Source organism: Vidua chalybeata, chromosome 5 (genome assembly GCF_026979565.1).
Source record: "Vidua chalybeata isolate OUT-0048 chromosome 5, bVidCha1 merged haplotype, whole genome shotgun sequence".
In the NCBI taxonomy this organism is placed as follows: Eukaryota; Metazoa; Chordata; class Aves; order Passeriformes; family Viduidae; genus Vidua; species Vidua chalybeata.
In genome coordinates, this window is record NC_071534.1 from 36,066,529 (window position 1) to 36,092,453 (window position 25,925).

Here is a 25,925-nt window from a genome sequence, read left to right on the forward strand (position 1 = left end):
CCCAGGTCCTTTATCGCAAAGCTGCTTTCCACCTGGGTGATAAGAAGCATATTTTCCAGAAACCTAAATACTTCCTTAGCAAAAAGATGTGGCTGCATTATATTATTTCAGGGGAAAATGCTAACAGTCCACTAATGTCTGTTCTCAAAGTTAGTGCCCTCCTGGAAATAAAACCTTGCAGATGTCTGTGGCAGCAGGGCAGAGTGCCATGAAGAGCTATTTCAGGTCTCTGTGCAATACATTCCCATGAAAATAACAATAATAAAAACTTTTCCTGCTGATTTTGTTATAGCATTTTCCTACTGTGTGAGAGTTTCTCCTGGCCTGTTCTTTGCTCAGCAGCAGCCCTTAGACAAGGCTGAACACAAGTCTGCTTTTTCTTTAATCTCATGATGGTTTTAGATATAATCTGCTTCCTTAGCAGAACCCTTATGCTTTTTCACCAAGTTGCATAATCTCACTTTTGCTATACCTCATGGTTACACTCTGTGTAACTCATAGAAATGAATACTATTTTGCTTTAGATTCCTTTGAAGATGATAGAATTATCAAAGCCCTTCAAAGGCACCACAGACATATTTTTGTAAATTATTAGGCATATTTAAGCCTTCCATCATCATGATAACCTACTTGTATTAGTCAAAAAAGGAAAGGAAGTAAAGGTCTTTTTTGCAGCTGTTACTCAGCTGACACCCAGCACTTGGATCCTCCTTCTGACTGTATCTCCTCTTACTAGTCATTCAGAATATGGGGCTTTTTCATTATGCCTTCAAACTGTTCATGTTGTTGGCATCTAACAAACAGGACCAACAGACACATATTTAAAAATATTTTACCCCTTGGCCTGTGTTTCCAGGATATGCCTCTAAATTCTTACATGGCATCTATACGGCAAAATTATTTTCAAAGGGGGACAATCATTGCTGCCCCATTCTTGTGCAACACTGATATTCTGTTCTGCCTGCCTGATCACTTACTATTGAAATATATAGTGTTTACAAGCATCAAAAAAGTAAAATCCTTACATAAGAATGAGAAAGCCACCCAGTGAGAACCAGAAAGAAAAAAGGAAAGTTGAAAGACTTAAGAAAGAACACATAACTGCATGCAGGTTCGAAGGAAAAATACTGGATCCTATGCCTCATCTTCTAAGAAGAGCTACAATTTTTGCCACCTTATTTAAATTGTATTTTGGAAAAAGTATTTGAAAAAAAAATCACTTTAAGCTTCTTGGATATGTTTTCCAGTCATGCAGACAATTTCTAAGTCCTTTTGCTCAAGCATCAGGCTTACGTGCAAAATAATCCCCCCAAACACGTCTCTCTTGGAGATGAAATTCATGTGTTTCTTGTCTTGCCCCCAAGCAAATGCTTTGCATGAGTCATTTATTGTGGAACTATTAACCCTCATTGAAATGCACATCTAAACTGACACTTAACCCTGATTTTTTTTTTTTTAGCAGCACATGAGGATGTGGGTGATACTTATTTGGATAGCACCATGCAGCCTGGAGGCTTTAAAAGTGTTTTATTTACATAATGTCTCATTTATTTTTTAAGAATTACACTCTCCCCATCACTGCTGTGATCTTCTTTGGCATAGAAAATATCCAACAGCTGTTTATCAGCCTACAGAAATGCTGTGTAATAAGAAGTAAAAAGAGATTGTGCATCTAACTGTAACCATGGAGTGAGTCAAGAAGAAGCACCATCATGAAAAAAGAAGGAAAAAAGCAGTCACTGGTCTTCCAACTTTTATTTGTTCAGTCCTGCAGGTCTCTGGCAGACAGAGAATCAGATGGGTTAAAATACCATTCACTATGTTTCCACCCATGATTTGTACAGCCCTGCTGGTCACTGGCAGGCCCAGTGCACTTAGGCACAGGAACCATCCTGGGCAATATGTAGGGAGCAGTATTTTACATAACCTGAAAAAACAAATGCATAAGCCAAGATTTTGAGAAATGACACATTTTTTGGATGTGGAATAGAAGATATTTTTAAATGGAGTGGAGCCTGTATGTTTTTTTCAGAAGCAGATACCTATGAGAGAATGAACACTAATTTCACCATTTGGTGCACCCAGTATCAGCCACAGGAGAGTCAAAGTAATAAATTGCAGGAGATAAATTGCACAAATCTTTAGAAATTTCACACCTGCTGAAGTAGTTTTCAGTTTTTTAATTGTTTAAATTAGATTAGTATTCTTCCTCACCTTTGATTAGTATAACAGCACAGGAGAAACATCGAAACTTCATTAGCTGGAGTGGCTGTGTGATCTTAGAGTTTAAACATGTTAGATTACCTCAGCTGTATAGTGAGACAGATATTTATAGAGCAATAGGAAAAAACACTGCTGTATCTTACAGGTAGGAGAGTATTTGTGTGTAGGGAAAAGCAAAAAACTTTGAGTTGTGAAAATTGTAGCTCTTGCTAATTATAAGAGACAGAATTTATGAAGTGTGGTATTAAATCCTGGGGGGAATAACAGAAACTTTACTAAAAGATAATACATTGTTCAACATACAGTGTATATAAACATGCTGAAAACCAGTTCATGGAAGCTTGCCTTGACATACAGAAAAGAGTGTAAATCAACTGAGCAGACATTGGGATGGCAGGCTTTGTGGATTTGTCTCTTCAGAAGGAACATTTGGTAACAAGTATTTTGCCATTTATCATTATCAACTATAATTGCAATTGGAGCAACTCAACACTTTGTTCTGAAAGTGTGCAAACTATGTCATCAGATATTGGTCTAACACAACAGAGGGCCTTAATGTTCACTGACAAGAAAACTTTGGAGTATTTAACACACTTCCTCATCAAAACTTTAGGTAGGTTATTAAATATGATTGTAGAATATCTGTGTAGAGGGAGAAAGAGCGTCAGCTACAGATTTGGTATCTTGTTTAGTAGTGCATCCCTTGCAAAGGTCTTCCAGATGCTCTTGTCACAGATACATGCCAATATTTCTATTTTGGGATTCTAGCATTAGTCAGGCATATTCACCTGATTACAAGAGAATGACAGAATATCTAAATTCTAGAGCGCCAAATCAATTTAGGTGTTACATGTAAAGATTAAGTGATAGTGATTAAGGAAAGACAGAGATTAAATTTGTAAATTATTCTGATTCTCCAGGATGAGGTTTTTTTGCTCAGTGGTTTGAAGAGTGGCTGCTCTCATCTATCTTTTTTGCCTGATGGCAGAGACTTGCAGGGGGACATGATGGCTTGCTGTGAGCCTACAGCCTGAAGAATACGAGCTCTTTAGCTGGCTTTCCATTTCTAATTTTGTTTCTACTAAATGCTTTTCTTCTTCACCTATCAGACTCTTCTGTTAATAACAGCATTCAGATAAACTACAAAGACTGATATAGAACGACAACTGCACATTAATTTTAGAATATGGTCTTGAAATTTAAGCATGACATATCTGATGAAGATGTGTTTAGTCATCTCAGTCACCAAGATCCCCTCTACAGACAAGGGAAAGAGTTCATACTTCAGGAAGGTCATGCCTTCCATCTAAAGACAGGGGTTTAAAGTGCCTTTCAAGGTGCCTGACTCTCCTCCATCAACTGTAGATCAGATTACAAGCTTTCACTATGTGTCTGGGCTTTTGATCCCTAAAAATAAGATAATTCCCCAGCTGAAATGAGACAATTCCCATCTTTGGAGTCCAGAACTGCTCTTTATATGTTCTCTCCTGGTGAGAAGGAGAGTTTGAATAATTAGCTGTGCTGAGGGAGGGGATTCATCTCAACCAATACTGAAGAAAGGTATAGCATCTGTGGTTTCCTCATTTCAAGATACAGAAAGCTCCAAAGGATCAAATCAATACTTCAGAAAGATGGGGTGGATTGTTCTGTGATGATGTTATCCTCATCATAAAGAAAAACATCTTTTGTAGTCAAACCACTAAATGGTGAAAGTTAAGTGAGCTGAATCTCATTAATATGACAGCTCAGATTGAAATGAGTCATTCTATTGGGTGTTAGTGTCAGAGTGGAGGGGCTGGAGAGGTGGCCTCTGTGAGAAGAGATCAGGGGCTACCCAGCCCATCCCAACAGACTCCAACAGACCTTCTGGCAAAACATGGCCAAGCTGTCGGTTCCTCTGGAAAAACATGTCTAAAAAAGGGCAGAACACCACAGGGAGAGGAGGAAGGAACAAAATTGTGAGAAAAAGCAGAGAGAACTCAAAACATCATATGAGCAGGAGGAGGAGGTGATGCTTCAGGTACCAGACAAGATATCCCTTGCAGCCTGTGAAGAATCCATACTGCAGCAAAGGAAAAATATGAGAAGGAGGGAACAGAGAGAGCAACTGCTGTGTACTGACCAAAATAACCCGGCTCTGTGATGCTTGCAGCAATGGAGAGGAGGGTGGAGAGAACCTAAGTCTGAGAAAAGGGGATAGAAAAGTGGTTTTTAAATGTTTGCATTTTTATTTTCCGTTACTAGAATTAGCAATTATGTTTTGGGGTGTGGCTTTTTGTTTTTGTTTTTTTTTGTTTTTTTTAACGTTTCAGTTAATTTTCCCAAAGTTGAGTCTGTTTTGACAGTAACTGGTAAGTGAACTCCCTGTCTTTTAACTGATGTGGTTTTTTGCTCTTTCTTATTTTCTCCCCCACATCACCAAGGGGGTGGTGTGAGCAAGCATCTAGTGGGTGTTTGCATGTTAGCCAAGGCTAACCCACCAAAGGAACATTTATCTTTATTATTATAAATTAACTTCATGTGCCTTTTCTAGGGAAGAAAAAAAAAAGGCTCCAAGTGTACAACGTTGCTTTGAAATATTCAGTAAAATTCCACATATGTTATCTAATACATGAGAGAGATAGCAAAAATTCAGATATTGACAATATTTCCTTTTCCCAGATATTTCATGAGGGAAGATTAGAATAGTCTATGAGAAGGTGAAACAGCTTTGGCAATATCAAAATATTTCCAGATGTACGTGCAGAATATGTGAAAACCTATGCTAATGTATGCATGAACTCAAGTGGCTGTCAGATTTGCATTGTAAGATGAATAATTGAATTGGGAATGTATTTTATATTCAAAATTCTAGTTTTATGATTTTTCACTTGCTCTGAAGTAACAGAAGAGCAACAGCCTTTTCAAAAACTGTCATAAATCAACTGGATTTTTTGGTTTTGATTTGGGGAGGTAAAACATTTAATTTCCAATTTCATCTTTTAAAAAAATACTATAATAGTTTTTACTTTAAAACAGCTTTTCAAAAATATTAAAACTGGGCTTTTCTATATCATTGCATTTATTTCCTAAATGAAAGGCTGTCAGTACTGACATATATTAAAAACATGTCATGGTGGGTGTGTATACCACTTCATCAGGAAAAAAGATTCTGTTTAAAATATTCTGACTGACAGACCATTTATCTCAGGCCATCCTTATAATCCTCTTCGTCATCAAGGGCAGAGAAGGTTTTCTGTTCAGAAACAAGATGCAGTAGCCTTCTTGGCTGTTGTCACAGAAGTCACCTCCTCTGTAGTCATGATGGTTACATAGGAAAAGCCCTAACCTTCTCTCAGCTGTGCCTATTCTACTTTCTACCTGGACTCCCACCATACTGGCAGGGCTGCATTCCTTGTGATTCTTCTTTATCCCTTTCTCACTGAGAATGAGCAAAACCCTTCGTGTTGACTTTATCTTAAGTGCTAACTGTGGTATGATGTTTTGAGAACAGGAGCACCTTGCAGAGAGTGTTCACTGACCACTGTCAGGTGCAAAGAAGGTATTCAGTGTGCTGGACTGGAGACAATAATGCAGTCTTGCAGGTGCTATGAGAACATAATATTCAAAATTTGCTGTTCTTTAGGTTTAGTTGCAGCTGGGTACTCCTGGGAGCAGAAAGTAGTTCTGTAGGCATTAGGACAGAGTAAAAATGGACAGAACTATCTGAATAGGATATGCAAGGTGATTGCACAATACCCATCTCAACAACCTGCTGTAAAGGTAAACAATCTGAAGTAAGGCTTCTTTTAAAACAAGATTTTGGTGGCTCTTTTAATTTTTTGCCATGGCTTTTCATTCCTTGTTTTAGGCCAGGACCAACACAGCTATTCTGAAGTGCCTCAGCAAACATATGGTGCGTGTGCTGTTTCCATCATTAACCAGCCAGGTGGCAGGGAACGGAGCGTCTGCTTGAAAACATTGTGGGAATGGGATTCCTGGTACTGGGATTGCAAGCATCTATGACTGAGACTGTGGATATGCCTCCTTGCCAGCTAATATCTGGACAGAGCCAGAAATTGTGCGTTACAAGGCCTAAGTATAATTTTGACACGCATCATCTATTGATTCTCTTCATGACTGGTTATATTTTCACTTGTTAGAGATACCTATTCACGGAAACAAGCATTCACACTGGGCTTTTCCAACAGTGGTGCTGAAGTTACAGAGCCGACATGTTGTGTGCACCCTGCTAGCTTGTTGACAAAAAGAGAGAAAAATGTAATTTAATACAGATGTTTGAGTGCAAAAAGTAACAGCAACACTTCAGCCTTCTTCTTTCAGTCCTGTCAATCAAAAATATCCTCTCCACCAGATAAGTTAACATGCCCTGAAAAAATGCCTGTTTATGACAGGCATGTGTGATTTTTTTTCTCTTTTTTTATTCTCTGTTCCTTTCACCTATTCATATGTCTATTTGTTCAGAAGACTGCTCTAGATATGAATTCAGATGAAGTTGTGGCCTCACCCCTAGAGCTTTAAAAATCTTTGTGTGCAAATAATTTTAGCTGCACAGTGGATCACTACATACGTCTGAAATCAGTTTTAAGTGAACATACCAGATAAATATATTTGCATTTCTGAAAGTTTGGTCTCAAACCATTAGTTTATAGACCCTTTTTAAAAATGCATTTATATTTGAAGAGGTGTGGTCTTCACAACAAGTTCTGACCTCACCCCTACCTTTTCCATTTTCCTGTCCTTTTGATAACAAACCTTGTCTATTTGTACTTATTTCACCTCCTAGCTTCTGTAAATCTTCCCATTTAAAGTTGTACATGAATCTGCCCTTGAATAGATGTTGTACTTTGGTGTCCTGAACAGGAAACTGATGTGGGAATGCACATTATGGGGACCAACAGCAGTTTAATCTTTTTTCACCCAACTTTTGTTACTTCCATATAGATAATTTTTATTCTCTCATTCTTAAAATAGGAAAATGCATATGTCCAGAGACTACTTGATGCTGTGGTCAGTTTCTAGCTGGTGTGATTTCTCTAGTAGTAATTTCTGAATTCAATATAGAAAATCCTTACTAGGCCTCTGTCAGCAGGTAAATAACATCTTTATGAGACTTTCAATCTAGTTTCTAATTTATAATGTTTTTCAAAAAAGAAACTGGCAAAGGGAGTCAGCTATATTTTGACCTTGCTTATACTGAATGTTTGTAACTATAGGGAATTTGAGATCATCCTGATGAGCAGGAAGATTTATTATCTATTCAGTGAGAATTCTTAGGCTGAGCTCTCTCTGCCAATAAACCTTGATATTCATCTTGCCTAATTCTTTGTGAAATTAATGCAGAAAATTCTTAAAGGCAAAAACAATATTTTGACTCACTGTATATTTATAATGAGTGATACAGGATGAAGTAATTTGAAGGGGGGAGAAACCAGTCTGTTCTATGCTGGTTTTCTTGGATTCCATGACAAAGGAGTGAAGTAGCATGCTAGGCCCAGGATAGGTACATGTTTTTGGCAAAGGCCAATGAAGTTTTCATTCTGCTTCAGACAGCTGTCCTGATGTGAAATTTTATTTTTCAGCAATATATTTCAGCATGAACAGCAGTGCTAAAAATATAGCCACTGTTAAAAATATAGACACTTGTGTTGTGTGCAGAAGCCTCGTTAGGACAAAATTTAGTTAGCTAAGCATGTCTACAGAGGAGTCCAAGAGACTCTCTGGGCCCCATGAGACTGTCCAGAACAAGGAACCATAAACCTGTCTTTAAAAAGATATATTTGAAAAAGAGAAATACAAGACAAAGATGTAACTGACACTGGAAACCATGGCAACAGGTGGGGAAATCTCAAAAGAGCAGAGAATCCAGAAGCATGTTTTAAGACTAAAATGTATTACTCTCCTCTCTATGAAGTCCCTGTCATCTAGGGAATTGTCCTTCTGCAGCCTGCAAAAATTCACATTGTGGAATGTTTTGGAAACATGTTAATTTCTTTGAAAGATTTCAGATATGTAAGTATGAGGAGGTATCTACAGGGAGTAACTGCACTGGGGTGAAGATATACAGACAGGGGAAATGTGCCCCAAATGTGCTTTGCAGAGCTCCATCCTAATAAAACATAAGAATACTAGATGTGTCCCTGGAATGGGAATACAGAATCCTCTAGGGTCAGGTAGTCCCTTCTCTCAATCAGCTGTGGGAAGCCTGCTCACATGCTCATGCCAAGTTGGTGTATGACAGGACACATGGTCACCCAGTTTGTGCACACCTGTTGCATCCCGGAGTTTGGGTTTAGATTAGGGTTTTTAATTTATGTTAAAATAAGTCAAGTTCTGTAATCCCGCATTTCCCCCGTGTTGTTCCCCCCCACGGTTTCTGCCCCCATGCTGCCTGCTGCTGGATCTTACCCCTGTGCCGCTCCTGTAACCACCCTGCCGTCCGGCCCCGGGAAACCCTGTGCTGGCCACCCCAAGCCACACGATCCCGCTCAGCCCGCGGCTCGGTGCTCGCCCCTGCGGGGTTCTCTGGTTGGTCGCTGTTGCTGGCGTCACCGCCACGGCAGCCACCCCTATTGGCCGTCAGGCCGTGGATCCTCTCGCCCCGCCCCTCTATAAAACCCTATCCCGCCGGCACCCAGGCGCCATTTTCTCCCATGCGAGTGCCGGGAGCGGTCGCGTCTTTCCATCGAACTGCGCCACGTGACCAATAAACCGTTCCTGCCAAGCACGGAGTAAATGGACAAATTCCTTACCTCTTTACCGGATCCCTAGCACACGGTAACAGAGACTGGCCAGCCCACGCGCCCGAGACACGGAGCCGTGTCCGGGAACCTGCGGCAGCAAACCCCGGCAGCATGTGGAAGCTACGCCACAGCCGGGCTCCCAAGAGCCGCGTGCAGCCGGGGAGAGCAAAAACCCACGCCGCACACACCTTGATTTCTCCTGCAGTCCAGGAACAGCTGACACTGGGTGGAAACTTCAGTGCCTGTCTGAGATCTCTCAAGTTTAAGGAAATTGATTCTTAATCATCCACTTAATTCTACTTACCTTCCTCATTATTATAGCAGGGCAAAGTTATCATGTTTTAATTTATGGAGCTGTGCATAACATTTGTCAGTGTCTTGCTACTTTTTACTCTCATAAATATGACACCAAAATCTTATTTGCTGGTAATATTTTGAAACCATGTTACATACCAGAACTAAGCACAAAGTTTCTGCACTTTTTAGTGGCATAAATGATTTCTCTTGGTATTTTTTGTATAAAGATGATGAGACATGTTTCACAAAACATATGAACACCATAATCCTAGATCTCTGGTTTATATGCTTTTGAAAGATTTAACGTGACAATGAAAACACAAGCATTTAAAAGAGCAGGAAGCAAAGTCAATATATGGACTTGCACATAATTTTCATTCTTTTCCCCCCAAAAACAAAGAAAAAACTCCAGCATTATTAAGAAGTTTTTTTAACTCCTTAAATGCTTCAAAATTATAGATTGATGGTTGAAAAGTCCAAATATTTGGACAGAAAAAATTTCATACAAAGAGTCTGAGAAATCATGGACCTGAAATACAAAACAAAGGACATATTACTGTTTTTCTTTTTTTCTAGTAATATTCAAGCTACCAGATCATCAAAAGATTTTACTCAGTTTAGGAGGGCCAGAAAGCCATCTTTTTATTGAAGAGGTCATAAGTGCATTGTGGCATTTCAGCTTCCCTTTGGGTATTTTGTTCCTGATCCATGTAGATTCCTAAATATCTCATCAACTCCATCCAGAAACCTGTGTTCATCCAAAAGGATAACTGATATCCTATTGCTGACCCACCATCATTCTAGAAGAATTGTTGTCCCCCAGATTATCTGAATATATTCAGAATTGAGGAATGCAAAATCCATTGCAGTACGCATGCTTTCAGACAATTTCCATTAGAGAGAAGTATTAATGTTCTTTTATCTTTTTCATTTGTTTATTTGTTTCTTCTCACTGAAGAAATCTGACTGGAGGTTTTTGAACAGGTTGCCATTCTTGCTGACTGTATATGTTTGTTCCTAGAGACCTTTGTAATGCTGCTGTCTCCCTCCAACCTAGCTTTCTTTCTTTATACAGGTATCGTGTCTTTTTTCTTTTGTGCTGATGGCAGCAAAACATGTCTATCAAGTAAAATCCTTTCCCTTAACGTTTAATTATCTTTGAATTTGTGTAGTGATCATCATTTGTTCCATTGACTGCCTCCTTTAAGACTGGCTGAGAAAATGATGTGTCCCAGTTGACAGCCTATTTTCCAAAAATAACAACATGAAAAAGCATGAAAGGCTTGTCCTAAACTGTGTTAAGAAGTCCTGCTCACCCTGCAGTTTAACAGAAATTCTGTCATGGGACATCTGGGAGCCCAGTTGAATAATATTTATAAAATAGCAAGAGGCCAGTATTTTTTTCTGTTAAGTTTTGATGAAGTAACAGGTAAAATATCGTCTCCTTTGGAAATAATTGGGAGGTTCACAATAGAGATCAGTGCTAGCTTTTATTCAAGGGAAAACTCAATATTGAGTGTTATGCCTTGTGTCTTCAGGACCTAGAACTGATCCATGCTGTGGATCACTCATGGTCACTTTTTTCAAATTTTATTTTAGGGACTGGTCCACCTGCAAAATACTCACTTTGGCTCATGAAACAAATTCTGAACCTAGAGCACTAATCTGGTCTTCTCCTGACTCACCTAAGTCAGGAGATTTGTTTATTATGGTGGCCGCAGCAAGTCCCAGTGTCCGAGATGTGTGGGTGCCAGCAGGCAACGTGTGTCAGTGGAGACCCACCTCCTGGGAACAGCCCAGGGCACAGACCCCGGAGACCTCCCAGTATTGCCAGGAGCCAAGTGCATCAGCCTTCAGACAAGGGTTTCTGCCATCAGCATGCCGCAAGATTGCTCGTAAAACATACCTGGCATCTGACTAATTTATAAAACCTACTATAACTGATCAGGTGATCAATCCAATGCCAAAAGAAAAACAACATTAAAAATTGGAAGAAATTCTTAAAATAGAAAGTATGAGCACATGTCTGCATATAGCTCGACAGATGGCATCTCTTTAAACAGGGTTTATCCATATGGCAAGCAAGTAGATTGAATCTATGCTGTATAGGATCCCAATGGAGCAAAACCCAATTTTTTTTTTTTTTTAGTTGAAGAGTGTACACTATATATCTCACGCTTCAGATGACAACATAAGTAGTTTTATGCCATCAGCTTCTGGTTTTAGCTGCAAATAATCACAGAGAGAGGGAAGAGATGAAGAAACATCAACCTATCAGCGCGTTCGGAAACTCTCTGAGGGTTTGAATGAATATAAATGAAGAACAGGAAAAAAAACCCAGTAAAGAAGTTTTCATAAACAGTTAAATAATTTAATAGCTGGCTAAGAGAAAATGCCATTACTGAAGCTGCTCGACCACCCAGTCATTAACACTGACAGACAGCAGTGTCCTGCAGTACCAAAAAGCCCATGCTAGTTCAGAAAGGCTGCTGAGGACATGAAATTTCTCTAATACAGTAGGTATGTGCCCAGGTAGAGAAGATGTCTGAATCAGAATAAGAACATCCCTTGTCTATTGATCCCTCACAAGAGCTTAAGCATTCAGATCACGCACTGGTTACTGCTCCTGAGCTGCAAACTCTTCTCAGCGGAGATACTCCAGGCATAAAGGAAAGGTTGTAGCCGAGAATGTATTACCTGCTGTGGCACAGAGATTACACTGCTTACACAGGAGGAAGCCTACCTGGCAGCATTACAGTGCAGGAGAACTGGGAAGAAGCCAATTTTATCTATGGAGAAAACTTTAAATGTAGTTTCACCATTCATTTCAAACCAGAAAGTTTCCATTCTCTTTGAAAGGTAGCATAGCAGGCTATGGTGTTTGAAAACAAAGAAAGCAGATGTATCAATATGAAGTATCTTTATTTTAATGGAATTTAACTGATGACAAGTTCAATAAATCTCACTTACATGATGACATACATAGTATTGAAAAATATTTCTCTTTTTTAACAAAAAAAAAAGTAATAATATAAAGAGCTCAGTTTAAATATTTCTTAGCTGAATAAACATGTGTCTGCACATTTGGTGAAATGGCAAATTAAATATAAATAGTTTAAATATAGTTTTATATATATATAGTTTTATATATATATATATATATATATATATATATAGTTTTATATATATTAAAAATTCTGCAGTTATCCACATTTTTAATTCAGTTTAACAAACACTTATTGTCCTCTTTTACCGACAATATCATCTTTGGAACCAGGAAAAGATAAAAGGTTGCATATGACATTAAGGAACCTGTCTGGGAGAAAATATACCTGAACTCACCTGTAAAAAACCGAAACAGGCTGATGTCAAACTGTTGTGCTTTTACTGCTACACTTCATTACTGAATGTGCCACTTAAAGTAAGACTGGACTATCAAAGAAATTGAGAACAGAACTTTATTTTCAGGCTTAAATTTTTTCTTTCAAATGAAACATGATATCTGAGCACATTGCTGGTTATTGCAACCACCTTGTGCCTGCAGTAAAACCTGAAGACACAGATTGCAGCACCTGCATACTGTCTTGAAGTCTTTGGAGGCCTCTTGAGGGCAATAAGGTGTCTATGCAAATTATGGTGGAAAACACTAATAAAAGCCCGTCTTCAAAAATCATTAAATTATTTCTGGGTCTCTTGTTTCTCAGTCCCATACAAGGCTAGAATGATGCAGTGAATAAAAATTCTGTCATTTGCCATCCAGCTACCCAATCCCACAAAGTCTATTGAATTTCAGGTTCCAGCCATCCCAATTTTTATGATTCTCCACAAGCATATGGGGTATAACTTCATGTTCTCTAGAAAGATGCCCCCCAGAACAATTAAGAGGCTAGGGAAAGAGTTTGCCAAGCCACTTTCGATCAATTACCACCAGTCCTGGTTAAATTGATAAGTCCTAGTTGACTGGAAATTGACAACTGTGATGCCCATCTACAAGAAGGGTCAGGAGAACAACCTGAGGAACTACAGGCCTGTCAACCTGACCTTAGTACCAGGGAAGGTCATGGAGCTGGTCATTCTGAATGTCATTGTGTGGCATATGTAGGAGAACCAGGAGTTCAGGTCCAGCCAACATGAGTTTGTAAAAGGCAGGTCCTGCTTGTCCAACCTGATCTCCTTCTATGACAAAGTGACCTGCTTATAAGATGAGGGAAAGACAGTGGATGTTGTCTAACTAAATTTCATGAAGGCCTGATACTGTATCCCACAATATTTTCCTGGAGAAACTGGAAGTCCAAGGCTTGGACAGGTGTACCCTTTGCTGGGTGAAAAACTGTCTGGATGGCCAGGCCCAAAGAGTGGTAATGAATGGAACTAATTCCGGTTGAAGATCAGTCACTAGTTGAGTTCCCCAATGCTCAGTATCGGGGGCAGTCCTGTTTCATATCTTCATCAACTACCTGGGTGAGGGGATTGAGGGCATTCTCAGTCAGTTTGCAGTGCAGACACTGGAGGAGTGTTGTTCTTATGGATGGTGGGAAGGCTCTGCAGAGGGATCTGGACAGCTGGATTGATGGGCTTGTCCAGCCCAGGACCATTGTATGAGGGTCAACAAGGTGAAGTACCAGATCCTGCACTTGGGTTGCAACAACCCCATGCAGCACTACTGGCCGTGGACAGAGTGGCTGGAAAGCTGCCTGAGGGAAAAAGGACCTGGGGGTGCTCTTATACAGCTTCATATGAGCTTGCAGTGTGCCCAGGTGGCCAAGAAATTCAATGGCATCCTGGCCTGTATCAAGAGTACTGTGGTCAGCAGGACCAGGGCAGTGATTGTCTCTCTTGACTTGGTACTGGTGAGGGCACAACACAAATCCTGTGTTCAAGTTTGGGCCCCTCACCTCAAAAAGGACATTGAGGTGCTGGAGCATGTCCAAAGAAGAGCAGTGAAGCGGATGAAAGGCCTAGATTACTAATCTTTTTAGGAGAGGCTGAGGGAGTTGGAGTTGTTCAGCCTGGATATGAGGAGGTTTGGGAGAACCTCTGCTCTGTACAACTACTGTAAAGGAGGTTGTAGTGAGGTGGAAGACAATCTAATTTGCTGTGTCTCAAATGAAAGCATGAGAGGAAATGGCCTTAAGTTGCACAAGGAATTAGATATTAAGAAACATTTTTTCACTGAAAGAATAGTTAGGCATTGCAATATATTGCCCAGGGAGGTGGTGGAGTTGAAAGGCTCTGGAAGTGCTCAAGAATTGTCTGGATGTGGCTCTAGGGAACATGGTTTAGGTGTGATTATGGTGGTGCTGGGCTGATGGCTGGACTAGATTGTCTTGAAGGTCTTTTCCAATTTGATGATTCTGTGATTCTGTGAAGAATGGGTGCTATTGCTAACTATAACTACCATTAATTATTAAAATTAGTCATCAGCGTACTGTTACGTTTTTCCCAAATCTTTCCTGTTCATAAGACACAGAAAGTATATTCGACATTTCAGACTAGAAAATGAGGCTTAGGAAACGGTTCATCTTTTTGGCACAAAGAAGGCTGACGATTGGCAATTCTATCCTTCCCTCCTTTATTATCTATAGAAAGAGGATGTAAATTTGGGAATATATATCAGGCTGGTGAGTCATGCTGATTAACAGATATTTAGCCAGGCTCATTTGCTTAACCTTTCTGCTTGTCACATGTCTTGCCACAAACTTCACTGTGCATTACAAAGGATTTGACATCATAGAAATAATTATTCCAAAATGATCCTGATAGATAAAAAAAAAAAAAAATTGATCCTAACCCAACATTCTCTAATGAGTTTCTGGGTCTGCAAATCCATAGTCATGTTTTATTTATAGCCTATGATTCATCATTAGAATTTCTTTCAGATTTTGAAACAAAAATTGTTCTTCCATGCACGAGTGTTTTTAGATAACCACAGCTGCTCCTCACTAGCTGCTCTTTCAATAGCAGAAAGCCTAACACTAGTATTCTTATGCATCTTTACTCCTATCTGCTGAAATTCAAATGTATTTCAACACACACAATCAATCCCATTGTAAGGAATTCAGGCAGCAGCCACCGCAGCCAGCATTTGGCTTGTCAGCAAAACCCCTTTTCGTTCCAAAGAGGAACAGCTGATGGAATGAAACTTTGCTCTTGACTAGAAAGCTTTGAAAGGATTGTGCTATCCCAGTTCTGCCCTGGCTGTGCCAAAATGCCTCTGAAGATGTTTAAAGCAATTGTTAGAAACTCTGCTAGGTAGGCAGCAAAGAAAGGCAGGATACTGCTCAGCCCTTCTGCTGCTTTGGCATTGAGGGCTGCAATTTGAATTTTTCTGTGTATTGCTTGGTGGGTGGTAAAAAGAAGAATGATCTAAAGTGATTTGTCATTGAGAAAATTACTTCTGGAGGTTTTGTGGTTGCAGTTTATATTTCCGCTCACTTGATTTAAAAGGTTTCTCTGCAAATGGACAATTTTACAGGTTGTTTAAGAAACAGAGCTTGAACTAAATATTTCTGGTAATCATGTCTCGAGGATAAATTTTGGTCATCTCTGTGCACATATTTCTTTCTATATATATACCTAATAAGGTTTGTTTCCACAGGCATAAAGCCCTTAACTTAAAACTCTATGTGCTCTTTCAGGATCTAATCAGACTTGAATTGAGAAAGATTCTGAGTTAATGACCAGCTCACCTACTCTGGCATTTCTTACTGTGTACCTTTACAGACAGTGCTGGAGAAGTGAGACTACAGCTTCACACATATGACTGGCACAGGCACATCAAATGGAATTGGATTGCTGTCTTCCCTTTGCTCATCTCGGTGTTGGAGATGGGTACAAATAAAACTTTGATCAATGCCAGTAGGGATGAGAGGTGATTGAGTGGCAATGTAGTTTTTACTACACTTGCAGCATTTTGTGTGTTGAAAACAATTGAAACATTGTGGCTGTAATCAGCACATCTGGGGAACTCATAAGATGAGTTTGTAATCTTGGCCTAAGGTTGTAACATGAATGCTCTTGTCACTTATACTACTGGCAGCTGACTGCAGTCTGACAGCTTGCAGAAGGCAGAAAAAGCTGTAGGGAATAGTTAAGTGGATGACTTTTGACTCTCTGTAAATAGAAAAGGAAAAATAGAGGTCTTTGAGCAGTCCTATAACTCCAGTATTTGAAAGTCTGCTATTTCATTCCTGTGGGCTGCCAGAATACTTGTCTCTTTCAAGAATATGTTCGTTCCTCTTTCCTGTAATTATATGGACCTACAGAGCAAAATGTCTTATACTGCAACAGTACTTTGTCTACTCCCATAAAAACAACATATACACCCAGGAAAGTAGAGCAGCTTCACATAAATTTTGCTTTTCTCATTTAGAATTACATGTTCATACTTATTCACTAAATATACATCTGAAAAAAAACCCCAGTCATCAGGAATAAGAGATTTCTTTCCAAGAGAGAAGATATCAGAGATAAAATATTCATACTGGGATCACTTTTCTGCTGTTGGTAATCCTATATTCAATGTGTTTTGGAGGCCAATACATGTATTTTCTATTTGTTTTGTATGTTCTCAGTTAAAAACACATGCATAATTTCTATTCCTCTTTCAATGTGATTTCAGCATAAACCTGTTTTCTATAAATTTATTTCCTGTGACATATTTGTATGGAGATTACCTCTTAAATATGCTAAGTGGAGAGGTCAGAGCTCTCTTTATTTGTTAAATGAATTAGTGTTAGAGGTTCTGTACAATTCCAACACTGAAAACATGAGAAAGACAGTGAAGGAGAGAAGCAGTTAGAATAACCCAAAGAAAAGGATTTTGTACATCAAAAATCACAGGGTTGCTAACAAAAAACTCAGCTTTGCCAAAAAATTCCATGTCAAGGAGTTAACTTAGTTTAAGCTAAAATATAAACACCTCTCTCACTGCCTCATGCACTGCAGAAAATAGATTAAGTATTTCTTTAAAATGTGCCCTTAGAAATCTGAACCTGGCAGTTATTGGTAACTGGGGGAACAACTGAATGTCTTTGAGCTCTGATTGGTGTGGGTAAAGATCCGTGTGTATTTGGATACATAGCTGAAACTGATCCCATCTTTGCTTTGTTCTCTTCCCATTTCACAAGACAGACTTTGGGCAATCCTGCTTCTCCGAACAGACAACCAAGGCTCTTAACATACAGACCATCTCTCTCCCTCTCTCCCCCAGTTCACATTCATCTCCAGCCATGTTTAGCACTTCCTTTCTGGATATGTGCACCACTTTCATGACTGCTACTGCGTGACTGAGCATATATCCAGGGCTTCATGAAAAGCTCTGATCAGGATTTGGTTTACAGTGATAAACAAGTGTCTACAGCCAGGGTAAGGGGAAGCCTGCAAATTTATGACTTTTAAAGAAAACCAGGTTGGATACCTTCTGTGCATGAGAAAGACTTACAGTAATCTTAAACTTAGATTAATAAGAGGAATGATGAAATAGGGATCTTAGTTTTACATGAAGAAATGGACTGTTCAAATGAGAAGAAAAAAATGAAGGATCGAGAGGGAAAGAATTGCTGATTGATCACCCATCATGACAGAAAATCAGGAAAGAGATAAAAAATAGAAGAAAGGAGTAACAGTCCCTGTAGAGGAATAGCAAATTTGAAAGAGAATGATCAAAGGAAAAAAGTATAAGGCTTATGATTGTTCTTTTGATGGTGGTAGTTCTTTTGTTGCAGGAATCAATAAAGTAAGTCTACTTATCTAGCATCTGTGGTGATTTAAAATTTTCCTGCCTGGGGGCTGCTTTTTACCATTTTCTGTTGGAGGTTGCCCAGCCCCCTCAGCAAGGCAGAGACAACAGCAATGGGCTTCCTTCATCCCTTTGACCATCTGGCAGTCTGGGTTTGATGGCCAGGGGTGATAAACTTGATTTTACCTATGTGACTTCTCACTAAAATAGGTGCAATCCACACACACAGTGAGTAAAGCAAAAATGGTTCACACACACGAAGAATAAACAGGCAGATCCAGGCACCATCACTAAGCCTGCAGGTCCAGCAGATAAGGTCCATGTACAAAGTCCCACAAGATAGCACAGTCGGGAACCTCTAGCAGAAGATTGGTTGTGAACTGTTTTTGCAGCCACAACAATTCAGAGGCTCTTGAGGGACTCATATGTCTGATAGGTGACATGAGGTATTCCAGTCAAATAAATAAGGTGTTTCTTCCCTGGGAGCAATTTTTAGGATGTTGCCATACTTTGTATCCATTTATTAAGAAAGAATTGAAAAAATACATTTTCTTTCTCCTCAGTTTGTGAAGCATGGGAGAACCAAATGAAAATTGCACTGCAGCACAACTAACTCATTTACAGAAAGCTATCCCTGTTTCAGGGTCTTTATATGAAATCTCTGTGAAGCCACAGGGGTAAAGAAGAGGGCCTCAACAATTCAGTTAGATTATTGTATTAAAAATATTCTCTGAACTATAATACAATTAAGTCACTAGAGTAAAAAATAAAAGATGCATTAGACAAAGAACATGTATTACATTTTGATGGGTACCATAATTTCTGGGAGAAATAAATCATAATCATATATTTCCTGTTTGAAAGCCAAGGGATGTGCCATCTCTGCCTGGAGCTCTGGTCAAACTTGTATTCTACAGAAAATAAATTAAAATTTTCTGAAGTTAAACCTGGGAAAATAAAACTTTTGCATGCAGATATTTTTCCTTAATATAACCAGTATATATGGTTAATTTGAATGCACTGGTTTGGAAGCTCCAGCTATTTTTAAAAGTCATCAAAGTGATATATGCAATCATTTGAGAACAAAATATAATTTCATCATTTGTTCATAATGTTCTAATTTTTTCCTCAAAATTTTGCTGAAAATGATGGAAAATGAATTGGACTTGAATATTAGGGTCAAAATTTTCAAATTTGAGCACCTAAAATTAGATTTCTAACTCCATATTTAAATAGCTAAATATAAGTAGCCTGATTTTCAGAGCTGCTGAGCAATCCCAGCTGCCACTGAAATCAGTGGGAGCTTTAGGTAAATACCAGATTACTTATTTAGGCTCATTATCATGAAAAAGATTAAATAGGGATTGATACACTTTAGCCAATGTTATTAAAGAAGGTTGTTGTGGTAGGGCAAGGGTCTGTAGAAGGGCACAGAAAACTCTTGGTGAGTTTCAGAGGCCAAGCTGCTGCTGATGTGGGCACAAACCCTTCCTAAAACATCTTGACCATTAGCTTAAGCCATAACAAAGGGCCCCATGCCTCTTTTGAATGGTCTCTGGGAACTAGGCTGCAATTGCTGTCCTAGAAAAATCATTGTACCAATCTCCTTAACTGTCTAAAGACTTTTCTTGACGTACAGGCTCAACCAAACCTTTTCAGCTTCCTTCCATTCCATTCTTTCAAATGCAAGGTGGCTATTTGACTTCTTCCTGTCCTGTTCCTGATGTCTGCCCTCCAACAGCACTCTCCAGCTGCGCATGGGCTCCCGCACATGTCCCCATCCTGTTGCCTGTGTCAGAGAGGGGCAGCCCTGCAGCAGTGCCTGCCTGTGGCTGCTGCCCTCTGCTCCCAGGTGTCCGGACTGGGAAGAGCTGGCCTGTGGCTCCATGCACCTCCTGGGTGCAGCACCCTCCTGCCAGCTATCCATGGTTCTGGGTAAAGGCAGCTACTTGCATTTCTTGCATTTTTCCCATGCAATGTGGTCTGAGACAATCGCACAGCTCCCACTCTGCCTCACGCCCTGGGATAAGAGAGGCTTTCTTGCACGGGTACTGTGCTGGGACTTGCACTCCTGGACTATATATTGTGAAGTAGTGCTGTCTGATGTTGTTGGTTCTCCATGATGTACTCAAGCCTCTTTCCCTACAGTAAGAGTTCTATGATGTTTATCTTTACTCCTAATGGCTTTGGAAGCCTCAAAAGCTTCTTCAAGCCCTCTGCAGAGCCCAGGAGGAGCAGGTGCCCAGCTGCTGGCCTTGCTCTCTCTCTCTCTGCCGAGCCCTGCAGTGACTGGATACTGCTGATTATGAAACAAAACAAAAGAGAAGCAGCTTCAATTGAACAAGCAATTGATGCTTGAATTTTGAACAAGCAAAAGATCAAAGAGGAAGCAAAAAAAAAAAAAAAAAAAACACAACTTGAAAGAGAACAATTCAAAGCATCAAGCAGATGCTTTATTTTCCCTACCTTGTGGTACAGATGCAGAGAAAAGCCTCAAGTCACTGAAGTCAACATCAAATCTGACAGGAGCCAGGGTTCCACATCCAGTGTCTCAATCCCTGTTTTATGTCAGAGGTACTACATTCTTCACATGTTTTGGGTTTTTTGATTTGGTTTGGGGTTTTTTTTTGTCTCATTCCACTTTATTTTCACAGCCAGGGGAACTCTATTTTTTAACAAAGTTCTCAGTCTTTCCTAGGAGTAAGATGGATATTCTGTGTGTAAACCCTGGTTTCCTCAGGCTTGTGACCTTCAAGGGTTATATTTCTGTTTAGCTTCTGGAAGCTTATTTAGCTGTCATGGTCTCAACTGAGGTTGCAACAGGATCTGGCAAAATATAATTTATGCTTTAAGTTTCTAATGTTCTATTTGATGGTTAATAATTTCACTGGGTATCAGTTTGTAGTCAAGTCTTCCATATAAAATATCTTCTTTTAAAAAATAAGGGAAATACTTATTAGTTAACCTTTTCGGTAAAAATGCAGAGGAGAACTGTAAATATTTCGTAAAGGAAAAAAAGTAAAAAAAAAATGTTTGGCTTTGTTTATGTTAAGAAAAAAAAAATCAAATTTATATAAATTAGAAGTTTAAATGCCTCCATGCCTGGGAATAGGGGATCCTTGGGAAAAGTGGGAAGAACAGACTCCTATTTTGGTATCAGTACAACTTTCTGTGCTGAAAGGAAGTAAAATTTGCACTCAAAGTCAGTGGACAAATTGCACAACTTAAAGACATTGAATAAAAGAAAAGAGAAGAGAATGTTTTCAAAGGCATTTATAATCATCACAGTGTGAATATTGATGGAAAAAGATGAGGACATTAGGTTTTCTGAAGTGCCTGAGTGAATTATAAGCCTGAGAATCACTGAATTTGAATGATGATTTGGGACACCTGCCTGGTGTGACACAACACTTGGGCAGTCACCCCTGTACTCTTCACAGTTGGCCGTAAGGTATTTTGACAGGAAATTACTACAGTCAACACTGAATGGAATAACGTGAATTTCTGACAATAAGGGAGGGGAAACTTTTAGAAGATTTTCATGAGACACTTAGAGAGAAAAATGGTCTGGAAGAAAGAAAATAGAGAGTAGCTAAAAGAGGCTATATCAATAGTCCATGGCAAGAAAGCTTTCAATTCTTTTTGTAGGTAAACATCTCTGAACACATGTTTTTGTGCCACATGTCAGATATTCAGAGTGAATTGCCTTCCACTGTTATTTCTAATGATGGCAATAGAGATTATATTTTGATACAGTAAGTTATGAGCAATATCTTGTCTGACAAGTGTTACTTATAATTTTCATTGACAATATTTGCTGCTAGACAGTATTGCCTCCCTCTCATACTACTCCACCATCTCTTGCAAAAATGAGTCTTCAATACTAGAGTTTCTACCTCTCCCCATCCTTTTGCCCCATCCCCGACCATTAATTTCCCCTTTCCTGTCACAACCTGTCTCCAGTTCTGAGGTCTGTGGACTATTATCTGCCTCTCATCTCTTCAGTCCCTGCTATTTCAAGCTCTCTTTCCTCCTTTATTTCTGTTCTCATTATCTCAGCCTCACCTTCAACTCTGTTGGCTCCTGTCCCACTGCCTGCAAGCATGCTCTTGCATATTCTAGGTCAAAATAAGGCTTCTTTATTCAACCTGCCCAGTTACAATCCTATCTCCTTCCTCAGTTTTGTTTTCAGCACTCTAAGGCCCAGATCCAAGGATCTATTTAGGCTCCTAACTTGTCCTTGAATGCCTAAAAGTATTCTTAATGCAGTAATGCCTCAGTTTTCTTTTCTTAGCTCTCATGATGACCTTTTAAATGTCCCTTGTACCTTGTGACTGCTGAATTACTTTTTTGGGAAATAACATTTATATGCTTTGGTTCTTTATGGAAGAGATGCTGTAACAATTGAATAGGTTGTACTTGTGCTCCTACAGCCCCAGCATCATTCCCCTGATACTAGCTACTTCCAAGATGGAGCTGACAGGAAACTTCTTACTACGTTCATATTGGACTGGTCATCACAAATTAGTTCACAAAAATAAAACAAGAAATGAAAAGTAATTTCCATGTTCATTATATTCTCTCTCCATCAACAAGAAATCTTCCCATTTTTTAATAAGACGTTGGGCTATTCAACCCTTCTATAAGTCTGCAGTCAAATAGGCTCTGAAGCTGAACTAACAACAGCTGAATAGGACAATGACATACATGACTTCTTCACAATAATCACATCTTAAGTTTTCTAATAAGTTTAATTCTGTGGAAGAAGTGTTCAGGACAGAGAGGAGATGGGAGAAGCTCAACACAAAGAACAGAGACAGGTGGAAGGAATTCAGCCAGCAAGCATGGAGAGAAAGACATTCCTTCACAGGAATTTTGGGTAGATCTGTTGAACCACTTGAAGGCTGTAGCACAAATTTCAGAGCATCCATAGAGACGACCGGGGTGTTGCAATGTGTCATATCACAGCATCTTTTAACGTTGTAACCATCTATCAGTACTCACAATACAGCACTTAAAAACCCAACTGTGAGGGTCTGTGAACTGGGATTCACAAATTCCAGCTGCTGGAGAAGGCAATTGGGAAGTGCTGTGGACATGTCAGGGCATTTGAGTACTTTTCTTGCTTATTAGTCTTTCAAGTCACAGGCACTTGCAGAAAATGATCCCATCTTATTCATTCCTTTGGGACTAATGTTGCTGAACTGTTTGCTGGACTCAAGAAAATGATAAATCCAAGTCCTTAGTTAAAAAAAAAATATATATAAGAAATTAGTTTTGCTTCCTAAAGCTGGCTGTGAGGAACATGAAGATCTTTAGCAATACCAAGTAATTGGTGCTTTCCTTATTAACTCCCTGGCTTGTCAGAAGCTGGCAGAGGTGCTATAAAGATCTGAGCTCTGTGTTTACGCCTCTGAGGTCAGCCAGCCAAGGTTCCTTCTTTGGATTCAGCTCACAGATGTTATTCTCTTAGTTGTGCCTGACAGTATTTTATGTTTCTTAACTTCGCATATGAATGGTTAATAGCCTGGAACAAATTTTGGAAGGACATCTAAAGCAGAGCAAAACTGTAGAATGATGACTGCTGTTGGTACAGGCAGCAGGAGCCCGATTTTCTCATCTGGGGTTCAGGAGCTAAAATGTTTCCAGTACTGCCTTCCCATGCCTGCCCATTGCAATGCTGTACACAGAGGTTAGCAGCAAATCTACCAGGACCAGTGTACTGTCTCTAAGCTGACCTCATTAGTATAAGCTTAGTTTAAGTGTTTCATCTTTGACTCCATAGATGGTTGGAAATTACTTACTTTACAAGTGGGTCGTTGCTTTAATGCCAATATACATACAGTGGTTGATGATCATATGTTGGAGTCTCTTTAAATTTTAGGTGAACAGAAAGCTGTGCTAACTTTCTTCAGTAGAGCATAAAATATCTTCCTCTCATAGAAATGAAACATAGCAACAGATAACTATTTAAGTGATGTCAATAGCTACATTTTCCTTTTAATAATTTAGACACCATAATATGATTTTCTTAGCTAGACCACTTACTGTCTGTGTATCATCTCAGATCAACCACAGAACACCAGAATTTATTAATACAACAGAAAAACATAAAATATAATTTTCTTCTTAAAAACCCCATTATAGTGTTAATAGGTTCAGCTGACTTTGAGCATGTGAATATATTTGAACTCTGCTATTCAAGGCATGATCAGTTACTGAAATCCAGTGGTATACAGAGGGGGATGGAAGGGGCATCCCATGGTGATGTGACCTAAGACACAGTGGTCACAACAGAGGGCATGCTGGGATATTTTATAAGGTCCAAAGACAGCACTGAAGTTTTTGTCCACAAACCTCAGCAAAATTTAATTAAACTTTGTTGAGCTGTGCTCACTTATTCTAGAAGCCTGAACCAGCAGCCTTTCAGTGATGTAGCAATAAAAGCTGTTCACCTTGCATGTCATAGAAGTCTAGTCTGGGAAATAAAAAGAAGAGAAGGAAAAAATGAGAAATGGATCTGAGATGAAAGAATGGAAAATCATTCTGTTTTTTCCTTTCTTGCCTTCCCTCCTGGAGTGTTGCAAGGACCCACAGAAGGTGGAGTCTGGCGTCACACTTCACCCTATGGAGGCTGGGTTTGCAGCTGCCCTGGAAACATCCCTCTTGCTGCAGGGTGAGCAGTGATGGGCTTGCTGCCAGTGAGAGGTCTTTGCTGTGATTCTGCATTTGTTTGAATTATGGGCTCAGCTCTTCCCTATGCTTGGCTGCTGGGTAGGGCCCATGTGCAGATCCTTGGCATCTCTCTGCCCCTCTCTAGAGCTGTTCAGGAATGCTGAAGAAGCTGGCAGCTTTACAGATGTGCTGGGATTCCCACTGTGGTATGGACAGCAAGTCAGGGCTCAGCTGGGCACTTGTGAAAAGCTGAGTCCCCCTGCCAGGTGTCTGGCAATACTCACATTCTCCATTGATCTAAGCAAGTGACACCATCTTCACATATATTTAGTAAACCAATTTTGGTAAAATCTGGAGAGCAAAATAGTCTAGTGAGATGTATTTGCTTAACTTGGCACACAACCCTCCTGGCTATTGGATGACAGGGAATGTTGCTCAGACCAAGCATAATTTCTTCTACTTCTAAATACTGACTGATGTGTATTCAATGTGATTGTGTGCATTTATTACTTGAACATTAACAGTGTAATTATATATACAAGTATGCAAAATATGTCTATGCATGTATCTTTGTATCTCCTCAGTCATTAATGTACTTAAGTCAGGAAAAAACATGCCTATTTAAATAATATTCTTCTATACTTTTTTCCTGATGTTGCCTCCTAAAATCACATTGAAAACAATAATAAAAAGCTGAATATAATGCAAAAGTGATGGACAATTAGGTCATGGAAAGAAAACAGAATTTTGTCATTCAATATGATATTAAAGAAAAAATTGTCTCAAAATCTGAGGGTTTTTTGCTTTCTCTTGTGGTGGAAGGTGATAAATGTCAACGAGCTTTCAAAAAAACCACTAGATTCATTGTAGCCAATCATGTGAAAACTCTGTGCAACAATAAATTTGGAAAGGTATTTATTCTCAGGATTGAAGTCTTAGGCTACCAGGATAGCAGCACTTAAGGTTCTCACTTTGTGCATTTTTCCTGAAAATGGAAAATAAATAACTCTGTGACTAAGCCTTTTTGATCTCCATTTAAAATCCTAAAATAAAGGCTTTTAGATGCAAACCAGTTCCTTACAGTAGCAAGCTCCCACTATCACTTACTGTAGCCTCAACCCTTTTCTGGGGCGCCCCAAATAAATAAGAGGTAATGTACCTCCTTTCCTGGGAAGAAATTCCCTCACAGTTGCTGGACTAGTGCCAATGCCCTGAAGTGCCTGAATTATTAAGGTGGTGAAATATCT